The sequence below is a fragment of the Triturus cristatus genome, chromosome 4_1 (genome assembly GCF_964204655.1).
Source record: "Triturus cristatus chromosome 4_1, aTriCri1.1, whole genome shotgun sequence".
Classification (NCBI taxonomy): domain Eukaryota; kingdom Metazoa; phylum Chordata; class Amphibia; order Caudata; family Salamandridae; genus Triturus; species Triturus cristatus.
In genome coordinates, this window is record NC_140585.1 from 231,454,392 (window position 1) to 231,475,993 (window position 21,602).

Below are 21,602 nucleotides of genomic sequence, written 5' to 3' on the forward strand. Positions count from 1 at the left end.
TTTAAGCTTTCTGTCGATATTATTTTATATCAGAAAAAATAATCACTTTAACCCAACACACCCACCTAGCCCGATAGGCCCACAAACAGACACAAATAATTATCCCATATACTGACCTGCTGTCTCGAGACTGGGTGGCACTGGCGGCAGAACAGCAACTGAAAGAAAAGCTGCAACCTGCAACATCTGTGTCTCAGGGGTCAAATCATCATTGTCTCAGCTTTCTGTTGTACCCACTGCGCGCTAACAATACCATGTGACACGAGGGCAGTAGCTTCAGCTTCAATGAAGCTCTGGGCCAGCCCGCCCGTCTAATGCCAAATTATCTACTGACTCACTCACGGACCGGACACTACCCATACAGGCTTCACTACTGTGCAGTTCTGGGGTCAGGAGGTGTGAGCTGCAGCTCTCGGTTCTTCAGCATGTTCCTACTGCCGCACAAACTCTTGCTGCACACACTGTAACCGCTCCTGATGCGCTGTATCCTCTCACTGCACAGGAGTGACCCGTGCAGTGCAATTAAATATAGCACGTCTATCTAATGCGATTTCGTAGTGCACATGCACTTTGCAGCTGCATGCTCTCTAATTGCACTGCGCACCGGGGCAACGTTACTGCAGGCACTCGGACTCCTGCTGCACCCAAGTGCTGCACCCTGCACACTAAGCCTAGGGCTCTTGGTGCAATGCACTGATCCTGTAGGCTGGTACCCCCGTCTCACTGGAGACGGGGCTGCCCCTCTTAGCGTCAGCAGCCAAGGGGAGAATTAGCGGGCCCGGGCCAGCAGGACATTAAAATTAATAAACCCCACCTCCATTAAAAGAAGTGAAAATAAGCCTAAGACAAGCATACGGCGATGTTAATAAAGGCGCACAGTGAGAACTGTTTGATGCTATCATAGGTGGGAAGGGTGTACTTTAGAAGCAATGCAAAAAAAGAAACATAAAGGCGCCGTAAATAAATAATTAAAGGCGTACGATGAGCCTGCTCCATGCAGTTTCAGAGGTGAGAAGAGTGTGCTTTGCAGAAAAGCATGGTGCCCTAAGTGAAAATATAATGTGCTCCTCCGACAGTGTTAAGCATTGCTCTATAGGGGCTTGTCCTGTGATTGGTTTTTTTTCCTGTGGGGAGTAAGTTGCATTATGACTGGTTAGCAAGTATTTTAAGTTGAACGGGGTACTTGTGGCAGCCTTTGAAGATGGTAAGAGGGCCGGTGGAAACGTTTCTTTGGTGGTTTGGGGATGGGGGTCAATGCAAGCTGCGCGGGTGGGAGGGGGAGAAGCGGAACACATTGCTCTGTGTAGGGAATCCACGAGACGGAATGCCACGCGGGTGGGAGGGGGAGAAGCGGAACACATGGGTCTGTGTAGGGAATCCACAAGACGAAATGGCCACCTCGAGTTTAGTTTTGTGTTTGTGTCTGCTTTCAACGTGGTGCTGCAGCACCCATATACTGCCAGCATTCAAGCCGTGGCGGATTTTGGTCCCTAGAAGTGGAAATGGAAAGTAGATATTGATGCTGTTCATGAAAATACTGACGTCGCTGTTGTGAACCTGGCCCGCGCGCGCGCTTGGGGGCGGGGGAGCACATTCCAGGCGGGGGAGCGGACCCTTTGAAGTGAAGGGTCAAATTAACAAGCCCGGCGGAGCACGGCGCGCGCGCGCTTGGGGGAGGGGGAGTGGACCCTTTGAAGTGCTCCCAAAAGGCGGATTGCATGGCGGCACGATGCGTGTGATTGTGCGCGTGCTAGCCATGCATTCTGCTTTTTGGGAGCACTTTTCAAACCCGCTTTCTATAGCGGTCGCTTACGCGATAGCAAGGTCGAGACCTAAAAAAGGAGATTCTGGGGTTGAGTTAATACTAAAAAATTCAGAGGCAAAGGAATTGAATTGATGGCAGAAATTAGGATCTAGAAGTTGTGAATTATTAAAGCACCATCTTCCTGGATGGAGAGAAAAAGGGATACGGTCTATATCTACATGTACGGGCACATGATCTGAAATTAAAATGTATCCAATTTCAGATTGAATGGCATGTTGGGCCAAAGATTTACTTAGGAAACAGTAATCAATACAAGATTGTGAGTGATGTTAGGCCGAATAAAAACGAAACTCTCGAAGATCAGGGTGGCAAAGTCGCCAAATAGTAACTAACAATTTGCGACGTATTGTGGATATAAATTGTGAATGCATTTTAGAGGGAACAAACTTAACTGTTAAATGTCTGTCTAATATTGGAGCATGAATTTGGTTACAGTCACCACCAAATATAATATATTCATCATCATATAAAAGCAATTTATCAGAAACATTAGTCCAGAAAACGTTATCAACCAAAGTAGGGCCATATACATTAAAAATATCTAAAGGAATCTTATCTATAAGAAGCTTAACAATAACCCAAAGACCTTCATTATCAGATTCCTGCTGAACAAGAGAGACATGTAATTTTTTATGACATAAGATCAAAACCCTATTTTTCTTACCTAAAGCTGGAGAGTTAAACACATGACCCACCCAACATTTCTTCAGCTTGGAGGCTTCCCCTTCAGAAATATGAGATTCTTGAAGCAAAGCAATATCCGTTTTTAATTTAGCTAGATGAGATAGCACCTGTTGCCTTTTTAATAGGGTTGCTTAGTCCTTTAATATTCCAGGTAGTAACCGGAAATGTAACAATGATCTGAGCATGAACAAACAATATGCTTACAAAAGCAAGAATAAAGTTAGAATAAGATAGATATAAGGAAGAAAAGTGAAAGAAATGGGGCATTTGTTTTACGAAAGAAAGCATAAAGGAGGAAGAAGTAAAATAAAAAATATAAAAAAGAGAATGATAAAAGAAACCATAGAAGAGAACACCAATAGAAGAAAGATAAGTCAGAGAACAAAAAGACAGTACAAGTCATACAAATGTAAACTGAAGAACATACATACAAAACACAAGACGAAATGGGGGATGGCGACACCAGAAGACGATGACAACAGCACCCAAACTCCACCAGTCGGAGTGCGCAGTATGTTTGGAGGAAGTAGAGAGTTTAAGGTTTCTTAGTCTCCCCATTAAAAAGAAAAAGAGGGGTTTTGTAAACAGTGGGTAATTTGAACCTTCAAAAGAAGTACAGAAAAATCAGGACCACTGTGAGAAGGAGAAAACTTCAACTCTAAAAGAGCAGAGCACTCCGGAATGTATCAGAAACTGCAGGGTCCACCTTCTTATCCAAGAGAGTTACTATAGGTTTAGACAACAGAGAGTAATGTTCACATAATGAGGGTATTTAAGCTCCTTGACTTATAATGAAGAAATGTCTCCACAAAAATGAAATAAGGGTTCAAAAAATATAGAAAACTTGTTGTTTTTTAAATGAATATGCCAACTGTGATCAAGAAGAGAGAAAACTAAAGCGCTGAGAAAAGGCTTCAAAACATTCTGAATAAGGATGCCTTTAATTATAGGACGCAGTAAATTTGAGAAGGGCTGCCCCATCTGAGAAGAAAAAGCGCTCTTGCCATTCAAAATGGCGGCGGCCGCCTTAAGATAAGGAGAAATCCCTCGGAGACATTATGGCACTGAAAGCGCTGCAGCGTAGAAATGACAACAGCTCCAGCGACTCACCACAACGTGAGGGAGAGATGCCTCAAATCTCGTCCCTTGGCGAGGCCTGGAAGTGGTCTCTAATCATAACAAGCATTTGCAATGCAATAGGTCTCGCAGTAGCAAAGTTTAAAGTTGTTGGTATTGTAAATGGCATTGTTTATTATCTATGTTTTTAAAGCGACAAATATATAAAAGGTTATTTATAATGTTAGTATGTGAAAGTGGGGTAAATGTGATATGTACGGTAATGTGACCAACGCTATGAAAGCGGCTACCACGAGTAAAAAAATAATGTCTTCCTCTAACCAGCGCCAAATAAACGTCTGTATTGTGACAAACAAACGCACAAAAGGCTGCCTGAAAGTCTGCTGTAGTGTGACTTTCTGTGACACTCCAGACACTTGAGAAACAAACCAGCCCAGGCAGATTGACTGTAAACAAGCAAACTGAGAAAGATAAGAATCTATTCCTCTGCAGCATCTGTGTGATGCAAATTAATCACAGCAGGAGACTAAAGTCATTAAGGCAACAAAGGTGCACCCTAAAACAAGGAGGGGGGGATACACGGTGCAGAAGAGGGTCTGGGAACGTCTCACAGGAATGTTGGAGCTGAGCAGTAGGTTTAAGGGGTGAGAGGGTGGAATATAAAAGTGCAGAAGGAGAACGCAGTGAAGTGAATAAATGTCCTTGCATAGTGCACAATACATAATGATTTTCCTCTGGGCGTCACAGTTATTTAAAGAACGGAACCTAGATAGGAGACCATGTGGTTTTTCAAGCATCACAGTTTGCTTCAGTGCGGAATTAAAGATTCAATTCCAGGTTTCCTAGTTACAAAGTCTGCAGCTTAGTTGGTTGGGCACGGCCAGTACACAAAGTGTGGACGGGAGGGGGGACACATGTTCATTAAGGTGAGAATATAAACCGAAGGAGCACAAAGAGAAAGAATGAAAAAATACACAAGCAGAGAGAAAGCATGCCAAAATGTGACATACATGCAAGCGCATAAGGGAGCTCCCTCGCCCAGGAAGCAAGGCCACGTGTCAATAGGAGGCGGCGAAAGTGAAGGCAAGAGGGGTAGCAACAGCATAGGTAGGTAGTGGGCAGAAAGTGCAGGAGGATTAGCAAAACCCTCGAGATGACGCTGGCTGGGGGGGAGGGGGCTATGCGTGAAGGAGGAGGGGGCACAGTGACTGCTGGAGAAGGAGGGTAGAAGTTGTAGGGGGGTACGGGGAAGGTGGGTGAAAGACGTCACAGAATGTAGATAGGGGCGAGTAGCAGGGATGGGTTCACAAAAACGTGTATTATCAATGGAAATTGGTTACGAGCTGCCCCAAACTGCGCTGTAATACAAGCATTTGCAATGCAACAGGTCTCGCATTTACGTGAGTTTGAGCTGTTGGCATTGTAAATGACAATGCCTTTTATTTATGTTTTGGAACATAAATAAAACACATTGTCATTTATAATGCCAATAGCTTAAACTCGAGTAAATGCGAGACCTATTGCATTGCAAATGCTTGTTCCACTTCAGCCTACAGTAACACCCGTCCTGGCAGACACAACAAAGCCATTCCGAGCCCTCTTCTGGGAACAGGTCGCAGTGTCCATAAATGCTCTTAGATAGAAGAGGGGGGGGCACCGAGTGCAGGGAAGAGGGCACGCCTTGACGCCGGTGTTGGATCGTAAAAAATAAATAAATATATAATTAATTACGAGCGTGGAAACGTGTTCAGGCAATAAATTAACAAAAGAATCATTTAACAGTCTTGAACACTGGGGGGTTGCACATGCTTGGCTAGAAGGGGAAAGTAGCTGGGGGGCGGAGCCCCTATAACTGCAGAGATGGGCGTGGGATCGGCAGTCACAATGCTGCCGAGGTCGGATCTAGGCTTCCCACGAGGCTGGAGGGGGGCGGGGGGGGGGGGGGAGCACTGGGGAGGGGCGACTCGAGGGAGACTTACACTGGAGCTCCTAGGGGGACGGGCCCCGGGAACACTTTGTGTAGGGTCCCAAACAGCTGGTTACTTCACTCGCCTCCTAGGGCTAAGATAGCGACCTAGAAAGTAAACACACAATATTTGGGACCATGCACCACAATATCTACAGGTAGAGGTGAAGCATATGACTCTGATGTTGTAATCTGAGAGTGATGATGAAGAGGACACTTCATCATCAATTAAATAATTAATGCACTACACTTAATTAAAAAAAAAACTAACTGATGCTGCGTTGTTTCTCAGCTGCAGGCGTCATGTGAGGCGATGAGCCAGAGCGGATCACTCAGGGAACTCACTCGAGTAAAAGTGAAGCCGCCGGGTTCACGCGCCTACTGCAGAGATATGTCATAACGGCTGCAGTCGGGGGCATCTGACATACTTCTACCACAACTTGACAGTTCCATGGATGGTTGCGTCTTCCGGATAAAAGTATCATGTTATGTGATGCTATAGCCCCGGAGATAGGAGGGAGTGGAATAAATACGGTGCAGTAATATCACATCAGTTCCTTGAGAAGCCCACGGAGCTATACAATAGCGCAGTAAGTTAAAGTACCCGCTGCAGGGATCTGTATAACCCTGCAGGCCACATAGTTCAAGAATCTATGATGCTTCCGGGATCAAGAAATGCTGCGATATAACGCCTACTATGTAACCGGCAACGGGCAGTTCAGCCATACAACCAACTTTTACATTTACCAGGCTTATATTTCTTAAGCAAGAAAGGCAGCTTTAAGCACTTCTTCCGTCTTGTGCTTGTTTAATATTACCACTAGAGGGCAGCATTAGCCCAGATTTTATTAGGTGACCTGTCACACGCTAGTCATCCTCCCGAGGCACGACCGGCTTCTGTGGGAATAAAATATTAGTTACATTATGTTTACCATAGTGTAGAAAATACGTTGGGGAAGCAATGTGATTACAAGTACTGTGCTGTACATAAACAGTGTGCTAAATAGAGTTACGGAATACCAAGAGTGCAAAATCGGGATCTTTCACTTTTTACCCAGCTATAATTTTTTGTTGTTATACATGGCCCCGACATTGTCTGCTTCTAATTTCAACTGCAATGCAGTGGCAGAGAAATAATGGGGAGCCACTCTTAACATGGTCTCTTCTTCCTTCCTCAAATGTAAACAAGCAGGAAGGGGGTGGCAAATGGTGTTCACGGGCGCTTTGATGTCCTCAGTGGCCGCGCGGCTCACTGAAAACATCAAAGCGCCCGCGAAATGTAAGTGATCGCAATCGCGATCACACTTCAAAGCGCGGCCGTGTGGCAGGCGAAAGTGAAAGTAGTTTTGGAAGTGCAAACAGTGGCTTTTCAGGCCGCCAAATGGTGCGCGCGCCCGGGGCACATGCACTGTACTTGGAGGCCTGAAATGCCACTGTTTGCACTTCCAAAACTCGCTTACTATAAGTCTCGCCAGAGCAGCGCTAAAGCGCTGTCTCAGGCGAGACCTAAAAAGGTTCCTCGGTTCACCGGAGCTCCGCGCTGTCACACCATCCTGGATCGGCACCAAAACCACGCCCCGTTGCTCTGTGCAAAACCTCAAAGAAAATATCACGTGCGGATAGCCTCTTAGAATGGCATAATGAGGACAAACCCCTGATGTTTCTTTGTTTAGCAGCACATTATAAATGTTACTAGAAACACAAAATCACTAATATATTTTGAGTTCTTGAAACTAAGCAAGCATCCAATCATGGGGGGCCTGCTAATGTGCCAAGAGAAAGAGCCGCAGAAGTTACAGCATCTAATTGTTTTGAGCATCTCTGGCATTCCAAAGAAAAACACAAAGCCTGTTAATGCCATGGTGACAAGCACAAAGTGTGAATTACTGTCAGGCGATATTGGCTCACTTCACATGGTCTCCTGGTGAAGAGCCAATAACACACGCACACATGCCTGGGTAATCAGTGTTGCCCTTTTGGGTGATATCCTGCACAAATGAGTGACATTTTGTCTCATTTGTGCGGGGAAAAAGCAACACTGGTGGCTCACTAATTGGGCTGGATTTGATCCTGTCAGTGACAGCTAAAGGCCCTGACTCCCTAGTCCTTTCCGGTCTGGTTCCTCAAACTTAGAGATAGCCTCACCATGTGCACAACCCAATGTACTAGCGGGAAGACAACATGTATATTCCATGCTTTTGACATTCTTTGTGTTCCTATTTCCAAATGTATCTGCTTAGTGTTTTTATCCTCTATGGATAATACTTTCCTACGTCATCCTTAGATTTTCTTACATGATAATACCTTCATGAAGGAGGGCCATTTTCTCCCCCAATTCTCCCCTTTAACCTGCTTCTGATCAGAATTCGAAGCTTAAGGGCAATAACTGCTTCCACCCTTTGGTCAAAAAATCAGTTACTTCTAAAGGCAATTACTGCTTCCTTTTTAATCTTCCTCTATTAGGGAAACCAATCACTAATTGTGCACCCCATATGGCCCATGCATTGGTCTTTTTAAAAAAAAAAACCTGCCTAAAATCCCTTTTTGTAATGAATACACCCAAGATGGTGCCCAAATTCCAGCAACTTAATACGAGTGGCATTCCCCACCTGAAAGCTCATTTATTATCGCTGCCAGTCTGAAAAACACAGATCATGCTTTTAAAGGAATAGTTCATCAAGGATTCGGGCCTTATGAAAATGCATCATTGTGATATGCCTTTGATCTTTAACAGTCCCTTTATATTTCAATACATCGTACTACCACTACAGCCCACCGCGGAGGTGGCAAACGTGAATAACTGATGCCATGGATTATCCATCCATGATCACAAATAGGGTCTAAAAGAAATAATCGCACAATAATCAATCACATGATAATTAATAATACATTAATACATAGATAGCCACTCAAACATGGCGATTATCGCAGATGACAAGCTCATCTTAACAAGCTCATTTACTTGCCTTTGTAAAGATGGCGCCCATTACAAACGCCACTAGATCGCCGCAACGTTCGTATTGAGGGATTGATCCAGGATAGCTTTTCCACCACTAAACATACGTAAGTTGATGCTTGCTCGCACCGCCGTTACTTATGGCACAAGACCCATCCCTTTAGACCTGAAGTAGCACCTTCTTCAATAGATTTTGCTTGCAGATTACTATTGTGCTATTCACTTTCCCTGACTCGCTTAAGTCTGTAGCCCTAGCCTGGCAGTCAATACGAAACATAGAGCGTGACTAACCGATCTTGCAGACACCTTGCTCATACCGTTTTTTGTGATACTCTCGGCTACAACCCTGCCAGTCATTAGGGAAAGCCATTTTTATTTTGAGCCAGACTACCGACGAGCTCCAACCCACCCTATCCCTCTATTTCTTGACTGCCCCACCAGTTTGCATGCCATGGAGGATTTCTCCCTTGTTCCTTCAATGCTTGGAAAAACCACAACGGATGGGTCCAATTCTCTGAGGGCATCTGCACCCTATCCCTTGGTTTATGATTGTCCGACATACGATGCTTTTTAGGTCTCGCCTGACCAGCGCTTTAGCGCTGGCTCGGGCGAGACTTATAGTAAGCGCGTTTTGGAAGTGCAAACAGTGGCTTTGCAGGCCTCCAACTACAGTGCATGTGACCCGTCCGGGCGCGCGCACCATTTGGAGGCCTGAAAGCACTCGTTTGCTTTCACTTTCGCCTGCCACACGGCCGCTTTGAAGTGTGATCGCGATCGCGATCACTTACATTTCGCGGGCACTTTGATGTTCTCAGTGAGCTGCGCGGCCACTGAGGACATCAAAGCGCCCGTGATCACCATTTGCCACCCCCTTCCTGCTTGTTCCTTTTTTCCGGGCCTTTGCTCCTGAAAAGTGTCGACTCGTTTGAAATGCTGGAATGTATCAGTTGGAAACTGTGCGGGTCTTATAACTATCACACTACTCGTAAAGCACTCTACAAGAGGGAATGTGTTTTCTAACTGTCTCCTTTGTGTACTGCTCATCACCCCAGCTGCTGCACTCTGTTACTCTTGCCCATGCACTTTTCATCAACAACTCCACATTCCCCTCTCCAGCCTATGTGATTCTTTCCCTCCCGTGCTTCACACTCCTCTCTCGCTCGTGTTGCTTCCTCCCTCCGTATTGCTTTCCCCATTTGCGCTTTTCATGTTACATGCACCCCTCTCTCCTCCGTGTAGCTTCTGCCCTCCGTATTGTACCCTTCCCCACCTGCACTTTCCGTGTTGCTTCCTCAAACCCAAGCCTCCCCCCAAAAATTGTAATTGCTTTTGCGTTACTTTTAGAAAAATTTGTATTTACCGCTCAAATTCGGATCGTTAAATATTAATTAAAAAAAGCACACACATCATTTTGTATGTGTGCGGATGTGTGTTGCTATCGCCTGCAAAAGGAGGTGGGTAAATGCCTCATAGCCCCTGTTTTTTGTTGAGTCGTGCTGTACAGCTTCTCTATTGTTGCACAGCATGGCTAAAAACGATTCTCAAAGAAAATAGGTCCCAAAGGTGACACCTATTGTTTTTTTCAATGCTTTTTTTCTTTGCCTTCAGTTCAAATGTCTGTCTCTGGTGTAATGTTTTGTTATGTTTAAGTCTGGTAAGTAATGACCATCGAAGGAAAATCCTAACCCAATATGACTATTGCGCATCACTCAAATTAAAGGGATTTGATCTGCTGTCTGGTCTTTTGTTATTTGTTTTGGGATTGGCTGCCCAGCACTGTCAATATCACGTTTCTCGATACAGTAGCTTATTTCCAATCTGTGTGGTATTGGTATGATTAGTTTGTTTGTCAGCCCCAGTCAGTCACCTCAGCAGTAGTAGTTGTGCTTCAGAAAAAAACATAACCCCATAGCGCACTTATTAATCAGACAGGTAGAGCGTTGAGATTCTACTGACTAAGGACTTTACTTTTTTCGATTGCCTATTCTGTTCTTTTTATAGCTATCTGGAGGTGCCCTCTCCTTCACCAGTACTGCCATAGAGATAGTCAAGTGCAAGGTAAGTTTAGAAATGCACCAACATATGCTGGGCAGAACACATCCGTAGCTAACCATACAGCAGAATTTCAAAGCAGATGATGTGTAAAGTGAACATTATTGTCTCCACTTACCAATGTTCCAAAGTGGCACTAACGACAGGCAGCAGCCACTTATGAACGAAAAGCGGATCCCAAAAGCGGATTGCATGGCGAGCACGCGCACAATCACGCGCATCGTGCCGCCATGCAATCCGTTTGGCATCGCACTTCAAAGGGTCCGCTCCCCCGCCTGGAATGCGCTCCCCCGCCAAGCGCGCGCGCCACGCTCCGCCGGGCTTGTTTTTCTTGTTTTTTTTAATACGCAGAGATTTCTCATTGTGTTTTATTCCTGTTTTAGCCCGATTTTCTTTCTTTGAGAACTGATTAGGAAGTCGGATTACATTGAGGCTTTTTTCTGAAGGTTTAAAGCATTGTACACATCATAGAGTTGTAGCAGTTCCTCTGTGTGTAGCTGGGGTGCAGCACGCATTTGTAGGACACTGCATGTCTTTCACCAAAGTCAAGCGAAGTGAAGTCATCGCTTCTCTCCACCCGCTCAATATCTGCCATTCTGGCTAATTTTATGCTTTAGTGCGTTACTCATTATTAGATTGCTTTCTGCTTTTTGTGTGCCCGTTTTTGTCTGGACTTGTCTCCTCTGACCTGATTTTCTGGTCCGTTTTCTCATTCCCCGCTGGACGTGTGCCCATCCCAGAGGAGTGTAAATTGATGTATTCGCTAGGACGCTCTATTCTTGAATCAGCAGCCAGCTGGTTGGCGAGTCATAAGTGGCTTAACAGTCTCTTACTTTGAGTGAATCAAAGAGCTACAATTGCAAAGCAGAACATTACCGGCAAAAGTCTCGAACGAAGCAAAAACACAAACAAACAAAACAAGCATTTGCAATGCAATAGGTCTCGCAGTTGTTAAGAGTTTGAGCTATTGGCACTGTAAATGGCAATGCCTTTTATTTATGTGTGGGTTTTTAAAACATAAATAAAAGGCATTGTCATTTACAATGCCAATAGCTCAAACTCGTATAAATGCGAGACCTATTGCATTGCAAATGCTTGTTATGATAAGACTGTTCCTTCAGTCCCTTTTTGCACAGTTATTATTATATAGAAAATATGTACACAGCTGCAAACTCTGCTTCTGCTTAAGTTAAAGGGGCTACTTAATCCCAACCTGTCTCTCAATTGCAATAATGCACTTGATATTACTAGGACAGTACTAACTTAATGAGAGATACTTGGCATAAGTGTAAGTAGACCCAAACAAGCATTTGCAATGCAGATTGGTCTCGCATTTGCCAGAGTTTGAGCTATAGGAGGTGTAAATGACAATGTCATTTACTGAGTTTGTGGCATGCTGGGTTGGATTTTGTGGGAGACACCAGTAGTGGCATTGCGGTTCTGGAAGACAACCTGATAACTTGAAACAAACTTTTTTAGGAAGCAGCAGAACTGAAATATCTGTGAAAGAAATACTGCATTATATGCCGATGGCCAGGGGTGTTCTTGGGTAGAGGGAGGTTGAAATGAAAGACAAGGAGGGGTTGCATAATGGGCCTGGATATATTTGCAGAGGAGCAGGTGAGTGGATTGTAAGAATCAGTGGGCAAGGGGGGACCAGTGGGTCACTAAGCTATGTTCACCCATAACACACCCTAGATCCTACCCCAAGCTCATCTTGCAGCCCTGCCAAAGGCCTCCTTCCAGAATGTACTGTCATACCTGCCAACAGCTTAAAAACACGATAGGGGGACTTAGGTGGAAACAATCCCTGCAACAACTCGCCTCTGCATGGTATCCTCAGCCCTAATACTGTACAGCACCCTACTACTTTATAGATCGATAACATACGCAACGTCAGGACTATTTAGACAACAAGCAAGGCTTGTAGGCAAACGTCTTTTTCATGATGGGGCAAGAAGCTGAAAATGCAGACAAAAAGGTGACAAGGGCTTGCTCATCAGGCTACCACGCATTTGTCCAATGGGGTCATATTCAAATGTAGTAAGATCACATATCTCAGAATTGGGTGGCCATTACCACCAGCCAGACGCAAGCGTCATCCACACTGTCGCACATTCCAACTGTGGCAAACTACTTACTGCACTTGGACATAAGCCCTGACTCAGCAGTCATGTGTGAATGGGAGGACCACAAATAATAGCGACCACTTTGCAACACTGCCTCACAGAAATAAGTGTCAAAATCCAAGACCTTTACAGTATCAAAGTTCTGACTGTGGTTTCACTAGAGAGTCAAAAACAACCCCTAGACGCACATCTACAGCCTGACTTTTTGGGGGAGAAACTCAATGAAAGTAGCAGCCTACGCTGTATACAAATGCCGTGTAAGAAATTAAAGCAATCCTATTAATGCAGGTTTGCTGAAAGGAACTGCTATTCTCCATCCTTGAAAAGAGAAGAAAATATTAAAATAAAAACTAAGTAAAATAAGATCAAAATTATACAAAATTATATAACCACTAACCTTAATAACATTATAAATACTTCACCATCTTCCAACCTAACACAGATTCATGAATCCCCACACACGTAATCTTGTAAATACCTTGGAGGACATCTTGACCTTTCAGGCCTAGTTCTATTGGTACTGTTATCACCACAGTCACTGGGTGTAGTGTCAGAAATCCTTCTACTAGCTTCCCCATCACTCATAAGAAAGTGAGGATTAAATCCCCCATCCTCATTACTACTAGTGGTCCCATCTCCTGACTTGCATTTCTTGTAAAGTGCCACCCTTCTCAAATTCCAATTTTCACCATTATAAAGCGTAACATGTCTATTCTGAACAAATTTCACTTTATATGGTCCACGGAACTTGGTAAATCCAGCACTGATGCGCCCAGGTTTAACCTTCACCCAGTCATTAGGTTCTATGTTCATTAAATGTGTAAGATCTTTGCCTGCCCCTTTATTGTCACCTCCAAGGCTAGCTAAACCCAAACACTCCTTCATCCATGCAGGAATTAATTTGGTACTGGCAGTACGCCCTCTCATAACAACAAATGGAATTTTCTCAGAAACTGTATTTCCTGTCGTACGGTATGCCCATACTAAATCATCAACCATTTTTTCCACATCCCTTCTGCTTGCCAAAGCCAATTGTATCACCCCTTTTATCATACGATTAGCTCTCTCAACAATACCATTTCCCTGTGGGTTGTACAGAGATGTTCTAGCGTGCACAATCCCACAAGATTCCAAAAATGAAGTCATTTCCGTTGAAATTAGTTGAGTACCATTATCAGTAACCAATTTAACAGGGTAGCCTTCCTCCCTAAAAATCTGACCTAAAATCTTAATAGTACTTTTTGTAGTTATTTCCTTAACAAACCTTACAACCATCCACTTTGATATGACATCCACCATGACTAACCCAAACTTTAAATTGCAGTTCATGTTAGAAAATGGACCAATAAAATCCAAACAAACCGTATGCCACGGTAACTCAGGATCTACAATCTTGCCCAAGTTCAATTGGTTACCCACTTTCAATCTTTTTTCACTCTCAAAACACTGCGCATGACTCAACCCAATCAGAAATCTCTTTGTCCATCACAGGCCACCAAAAGTGTTCCCTTAGCCTCTTCTTTGTAAGAGACTGACCCATGTGACCCTCATGGGCAAGTTTAAATAACACAAATCTCATGTCTGACGGGGGAATAATTTTGTCTTCCTTCATTATAATATCAGCCTCACTATCAAGGATAGACAAGTCCTCAAGGACTTTCAAAAAAGGTCTTACAGGAATAGGAAGTGTACTCTCCCTTCTACCCCCTTTCACTATTAGATCTCTCACCATTCTTAAACTCTCATCTTTGGCCATGCTGACATTCCAACGTTTCTTATCAATAGCACCATTGGTCCATTCCACCATTTCAACAATAGTAGCTACAGCACCCTCACATTGAAAGGACTCAACATTTGCCTTATCCACTTCATCCCAAGGTAAAGGTAACCTTGATAACCCATCCGCCTGGCAATTTCTCCATCCAGCGATGTACTCAGTTCTGTATAAGTACTCTTGTAAATGAACAGCTAATCTAGCTAACCTTGCAGACCCTTTATTCGCACCTCCAGGAGACAAAATCTTAATGAGTGGTTTGTGGTCCGTCTCCAATGTGAACTGAAAACCCCACAAATACATTCTAAAATACTCAGCACCCCACGCTGCAGCTAAAGCTTCCTTTTCAATTACCGAATAGTTTCTCTCCGAGTTAGTAAGAGACCTTGAGGCAAAAGCAACCGTTTTTTTTTCCGACCCATGGACCTGCGCCAAGACTGCACCAATCCCTACCGCACTAGCGTCCACTGTTAAAATCGACCTCAACTTGGTATCAAACAGAGTCAGAATCTTTGCATCACAAATTTCTTTCTTGATCATCTCAAAACCTAGTTGTTGGTCATTGGACCACAGAAACTTGTGTCCTTTCCTAAGAAGAGCTTTAATAACCTCTGTTTTCCCCGCAAAATCATGAACAAATTTCGCATAATATTCTATAAGACCCAGGAAAGATCTGAGTTGGTCTTTATCTGACGGAGCGGGAGCTTTCTTTATAGCCTCCAACAAATCTCTCTTAGGCCTAATCCCACTAGCTGATAATGTATATCCTAAATACTCTACCTCTTCCACTGCAAATTTGCATTTTTCTTTTTTTAAAGTCAAGCCTGCATTGTCCATTTTATCCAAAACTTCCTTCAGCACTAAATTATGGTGTTCTTTTGTATCTCCAAACACCAGCACATCATCCTGAAAGTAAACCACATTTTTTGTACCTTTCGGCATCCTAGTAAACTGGAATATTCCTTCAGTAGTTATGAACGCCGTTAACGGTTTGGACTCCTCATGCAATTTTATTTGATGGTATGCACTTCGTAAATCCAATTTAGAAAAATACCTCTCTCCTTTCAGAGACAATATCAATTCATTTATATTAGGCAGTGGAAACGTATCTACTACAATATTCTGATTTAGGGTGCGCAAGTCCACACAGAACCTGTAACTACCATCAGGTTTGCTCGTGATCACGACCGGTGAAATTATCGCCGCTTTTTCGTCCATTTTCGGGCAAAAAGAGGCAATAATTTCATCGCCTTATCAGCAAAGACACGCTATCGCGTGTTTTGCTGACATAGCGCCAGTTTCCAGCACGCCTAACTTTGCATCGCTAATGAGATGCAAAGTAGGCGTGGCTGTGAAACCAACCAGGCAAAATATCGCTAAGGCAGCTTCGCGATATTAACAAGGAAGGGTAGCGATTTTTGTAATCGAGTTAAGTATGCCTTAACGCAGGAATTTAACGTCTGTTAAATTCCTGACTAAGGCATACTTAACATGGGGGGTGGATTCTGTGGCTAAGACCACAGGCCCTATCATCTAGGATACGGCGATATCCACACTATCTCTGGAATTTTTATCGCCTCGGCGATGCGCGTTGTTGATAACGCGCTAACCGAGCGATAAATTCCAGTGATAGCCGGCGATAAATATGCAAGCGCTAAGCGCGCTTTGCGATATTTATCGCCGGCCCTTGTTAATATGCCCCTAACTAATTAAGGAGGAGTACATGCTCCAATTTCCATGTACTGTTACATAAACGAGGCTGGGTAGGTCCAGAGCCTCGAGCCAACCTCCTCCACCCATTAAAACCATGTGAGGACAATACCATCCGGAACCAGAATCCCTGGACCTATCGTAAAATTGGAAACACTGACAGTGTGTGCGTAAACCTTTTTTACATTCATTGCTGGGCCACCCGCCTTATCATGAGGTACACACCACCAGAAACTGCCAGTCCCACTAGCTTATGTACCCCTACTTCACTACCAGCTGAAATTTTATTAGAGGCACTCTTTGATACTTAGAAAGCTGTTCTGTTCACTCATATGCTATGCCCTGCTGTGAAGGACCAGTGAGACAGTCAAATGGCAGCAAGAGGGGTGGGTATGCCCAACGTGGGTCCTGTGCTCACCATGCCACTGGAGTCAAGCTATCCTGGCTGATGAGCTGTGATACCCCGAAACCAATCCTAGGATGTTTTTTTCCAGTCTGGGCTGGACCTTGTCTGACAGTTCAGGCTAGACTGTTCCCATGAGAAGCTGGGTCAAGGCTGTGTTGCATATGCCTGGGTACAAACTGGAATGGCGTGGTGAGCAAAACAACGATGGATTTATACCAGATCTCTGGCTGGGGGTGAGTGTTTGACATTGTTCAGCATCCAGTCCATAAATCGCTCTTTTTGCATGTGTCGCCTCCAGTGACGGGTATTGCCGGCCTAGGTCCCATGCTCACCATGCCACTGGAGTCAAGCTAGCCCTAGGATGCTTGTTCCTGGTCTTTTTGTATTTTGCTTGTACATATGCCCCTAAATGTTTTGTTCTTGACTAAGAAATGCAATCAATCAAACTGGATTTGTATAGTGCTGCTTATCACCCGTTAGGGTATCCAGGTGCTGGGGGGTGTGCAGCTGCTGAGGGACATTAGTCGAATAACCAGGTTTTTAGGCCTTCCTTATGGTTCAGCGTGATACTAAAGGCACAGCTGCATCCTCTTCATGATGGCATGGGGCCTATTGAAAGAAATTTACTGAAAGTTGCGAAGTTCATTGATACGGGCCATTTTCCAAAGTCCCATCCTTGAGTTTCATCTAGCACTCCTCCTTGTGTTTCCTCCTGTACTGAGTAAATGGCCCCAGCATGGCCGGCTATAAGGCAGTAATACATGTGCAGCTGCAATGGGCTCTGACTTGGATAGGGGCATTGACGATTTAAAAGCACCTGCTGCAGAGTTCCTTGTGTGGCCAGTTGATTGTTATTGTTCATATAAACTTGATTGAAAATGGGTTCAGCTTTGAAAAAGACTGCAGTTTCTGTTTGGAGGGAGATAAAGTGCCCACTGACCATTCACCTGTTCATTATATGCTGATAAACCTGAGTCTCCACATTTGTCTGTGGGTATGCGAGTGACAGAAGATCACTGCTGAGCATAAATGTTTTCAATTTCCTTTCAATGGTACTTTCAAGGGAGACATATTGAGTATTTGAGATTTGCTATGTATGAGTCAAAACCACAGCTTAGACCTGCACAGTTCAAAGCACTGAATGAGTGGGATTTTGTGACAACTGATAATGAGCATACACATATGTTGAAGGTCAGATTAGAACAGCAGTAAGTCATTGCATAGATGCTAGAAGGCGAACACAAAAGAAAGCATACAGAGCAGACATGGTAGAAGGCGTGGGTGTATTTGGTATTGTAACTTCATCGCAACCTTATTTTGTACTTTGTTTCTCACATGTTTTGTTCCAATATTCACCAGTGGATCTCTTCATGGTGTGTTCCATTTGGGATGTTTATGGCCAAAGTGGAAACTGTGAAGGCAGTTGGATTGGCAACCTGGACTATCTGCAACCTAACAAAGGATCTTCATTTCTTACTTTTTATGGTGTGGCCTACCTACTTAATTTGGACTTCACATTGGCAAGTAGTGACTTATCACTCAACAAGTCTTGGAAGAAACTTCAACACTTTTTCTTCAAATTCTTCATATTGTATTGGGATTCTGGGATCATCCCCTCTACTCTCAGGTATGTTTTGAGAGTATCAAGGTACTGTTAATTATGGACATTTGTGAATTTGCTCCTGCTTTTAACCTCACATTTTCCTCGGCTGGAAGGTGTTTGTTTATCTTGCTTTATCTAAATTTGCTTCTGCACTTTGAATACTGAAGGTTTTCTGCTATGCACTAACTGTGTATTTCTACGGAGATTCCTGTTCTTTTTGGGGCCTTTACACTGCTTTTTCTAGTTTAGACTGTGCACTACGCGCGCATGCACTTGAAACTGTCTGTATGTCGAGCACACAAGCAGTGCACCGCAAGCACACATTCCAGCTCCACCTGCTTATGTATCCCGAGCTCTGGGAGGGGCACCCTTCATGCACATGCTCCCACTTCACCCCGAGGTGTTCCCAGCTTTAGAATCTGCCCTTGCGCCTCCTAAAAATTGAACCCTTGCATCCACAAAATCAGCAAATCTCACCTTTCCTTGTGTCTTGGCTCTCCGTTCTCTTCTCCGCTTGTGGGATCTCCTCCACTTTCTTGCAGGAAGGTATGGATTCTTGAACAGGAAGTCATTCCAATTCTGGCAAGGAATAGAAAGTATTGGAACAGGACTTCTACGTCTTTTTCTTCCTGGCACCATTGACATGGAAACAAGACTACACTTTGCATTTGTGGGAAGTCCCTTTCAACAAATAGTCTCTTAAATTTTTTTACTTCCCTACAGGCTAAGTGTGGATACATTATCATATATCTGCGTAATTTGTTGTGTGGTGTGAATCTCATTCCATTCATTTTATTTTGTGTGTCATTTTTTTTCTTTCTTTTCTACTTCTCTCCTTATTTACTGGACTGCTTGATTTCCTCTCTCTATTCACTTTTCACTCAATGTGTTGTGTTTTCGTCCTTTTGATTAGTTTTTGTATTAACTCTCTGTAAATCATCATCATCAGGTGATCCAATTCTACCCTGGTCGAAATGGAAGAAAGTGTTAATTAAATATTTAAAGGTCTGTGGACCTATTTTGTCACCAGAAAAGAAAACCTCTACGGTAAGACATTTTTTGGTGCAGAGGGCCAGGAGATATTTAAGAACTTGCCTGATTTCACTGAGAGTGATGCTTTAAATGCTTTGAATGAGTTTGAAGCAGTTATTAAGAAACTGGGCATTAATTTCCTTCCCAAGGTATCCATCATTTCGCAACAATTTAATTTTGACTAAAGAAAACAAAATGATGATGAATCCATAGACGGTTTTGTGGCTTCCATCCATAAACTAGCTTCATTCTGTATTTCAGTGAGAATACTGGAGAGAATAAGGATCAATGTATACTTGAATGTAAAAGTGATACAATAAGAGAAAAATTGTGGTCCAAAAATGACCCTAGTCTTGTGGAGGTATTGACCATTGCTAAACAAGTGGAACACTCTATGCAATGTTTCTGTGACCTGCAAAAATCTAAAGAGGTAACTTTATCAGTTCATGTAATTATATCTTGTCGCAAAAAACAGCAGGATATTGCGCCTAAAGTTAACAAGCATTTGCAATGAAATAGGTCTCACATTTACACAAGTTTAATCTATTGGCATTGTAAATGACAATGCCTTTCATTTATGTTTTGAAAACAAAAATGAAAGGCATTGTTATTTGCAATGTCAATAGCTCTAACTCGCGTAAATGCGAGACCTATTGCAGTGCAAATGCTTGTTCCTACTGGGTGGCTGGTGGCTTCGACAGTCAGTGGCTAGATAAATGTGAATTAAAGGACAGCGAAGTGAAATTGAGGGTTGAGACACAGAAAATTATTCTTTCACTAGCAATAACGTGGTAGCCAAACTAGAATACACTCGCTAATGTGATTTTGCATTTCTACATTCCGCTGCGAAGGATCACTGCTATTCCAAGACGGCTGCTGCCTGTTAGATGCTGGGGGTTGGGGGGTGTGTTGGGGCAAGGCAAGACTAAACAACAAACGGGAACGAGCGGATGGGGTAAGAAGAAACATACAAGAGGGAGGGTGTGGGGTATAAAACTGGGACAGGAATGGATGAGGGCCATGAAACAGAGGTGAGGGGGTGAAGTAACAGGCAGGGGAAGTGGGTTGTGAGGGAAAAGAAGCACACTGACCGGGATATGGGAGACTGCCTGATAACACAAGCACTCATATGGAGTGCTTGAAAACAAAGGAGAATATGGCTCCAAAAAGGAGAGCAGTGGAAGGACACAAGTAATTGGTCCTTGCTCCAGTGGAGGGCCCAACTCAACATATAACATGACGCATGAATTCCCTAGCAAATCAAAAAGAAGCAAATTAGAGCCACTCTAAAGCTATCCAATGGTGAGCAATGGGTGGGCTGTAGCCCAATATAATGTAAACGATATGTCTCAAAGTGACAGGGTATGAGCTGTCTATGCGAGACCTAAAAAACGAATTTTGTTTTTGTATATGGAAAAGATTTTAGCCCTAGTGAAAGTATCTTGTGTGTGGTACTACCAGTTGCAGATCTGTAGGCGACCCCAATAATTTTATTTATCCATCCATAGGTTTATTATGTTATGAAGATTGAAGTTTCAGTTTTGTGTGTGTTAAATAAGGCTCTACTGCACATTTACCGTACCTTATCAGCCTGTTTCAGAGTAGCTTGCACTGCTGCTGTCAGTGCAGTACTTGTCCTGTGCTTTTGAAGTGAAGCATGCATTTCACCTGTAAGTGTTGAACCCAAAGAGGGTATCTGTGTAAGTGTGAAGGACATTTTCACTGTCCTACTTGTGCGTACTTGCTCACTGTATATGATAAAAGCCAGCACTGCTGCTTCTGTCTGTAATTGCCACATAGGTTGCTTGCACTGCTTCTGCCAAGGCTGTAAGAATGCTGTGCGTTTTGTTAACGCTTCATATTATTGTTTCAGTTAAAAAAAAGCCAAAACAATTTGCTTTGTCAATGCTTTTGCAATCTGCAAAGGCTGTTATTGTTTTAGTGCACAGAATTCTTACCACACCAGTTACAGCAACACTTCTGAATCTAGTAATCCTTTACTTCCATGTCTCTCTATACCTTTGTTAGCCTTTACGTTAGGAAAAGGAAAAATAAGAAAACTCTGCATTAAAATGTACATGGCTACCTGTTTCAAATTGCCACTTCACCCCCAAATAAGTTTGGTGATTGAGGGTACAGAGTTCCAAATGTAAACAATTCCCAAGATGTAGGGGCAAATTATCAAGGACGACGCTAAAATTAACGCCGGTTTAGCGGGAGAAAACTGCCGCTAAGGCGGCGATAATGGGCTTGATAATATGCCCTGGAGAATTCCAATAGAAGCCCAGGTTCACACCAGAACATGGACTTCTATTAGAATTCTCCAGGGCATATTATCAAGTCCATTATCGCCGCTTTAGCGGCAGTTTCCTGCCACTTAACCGGCGA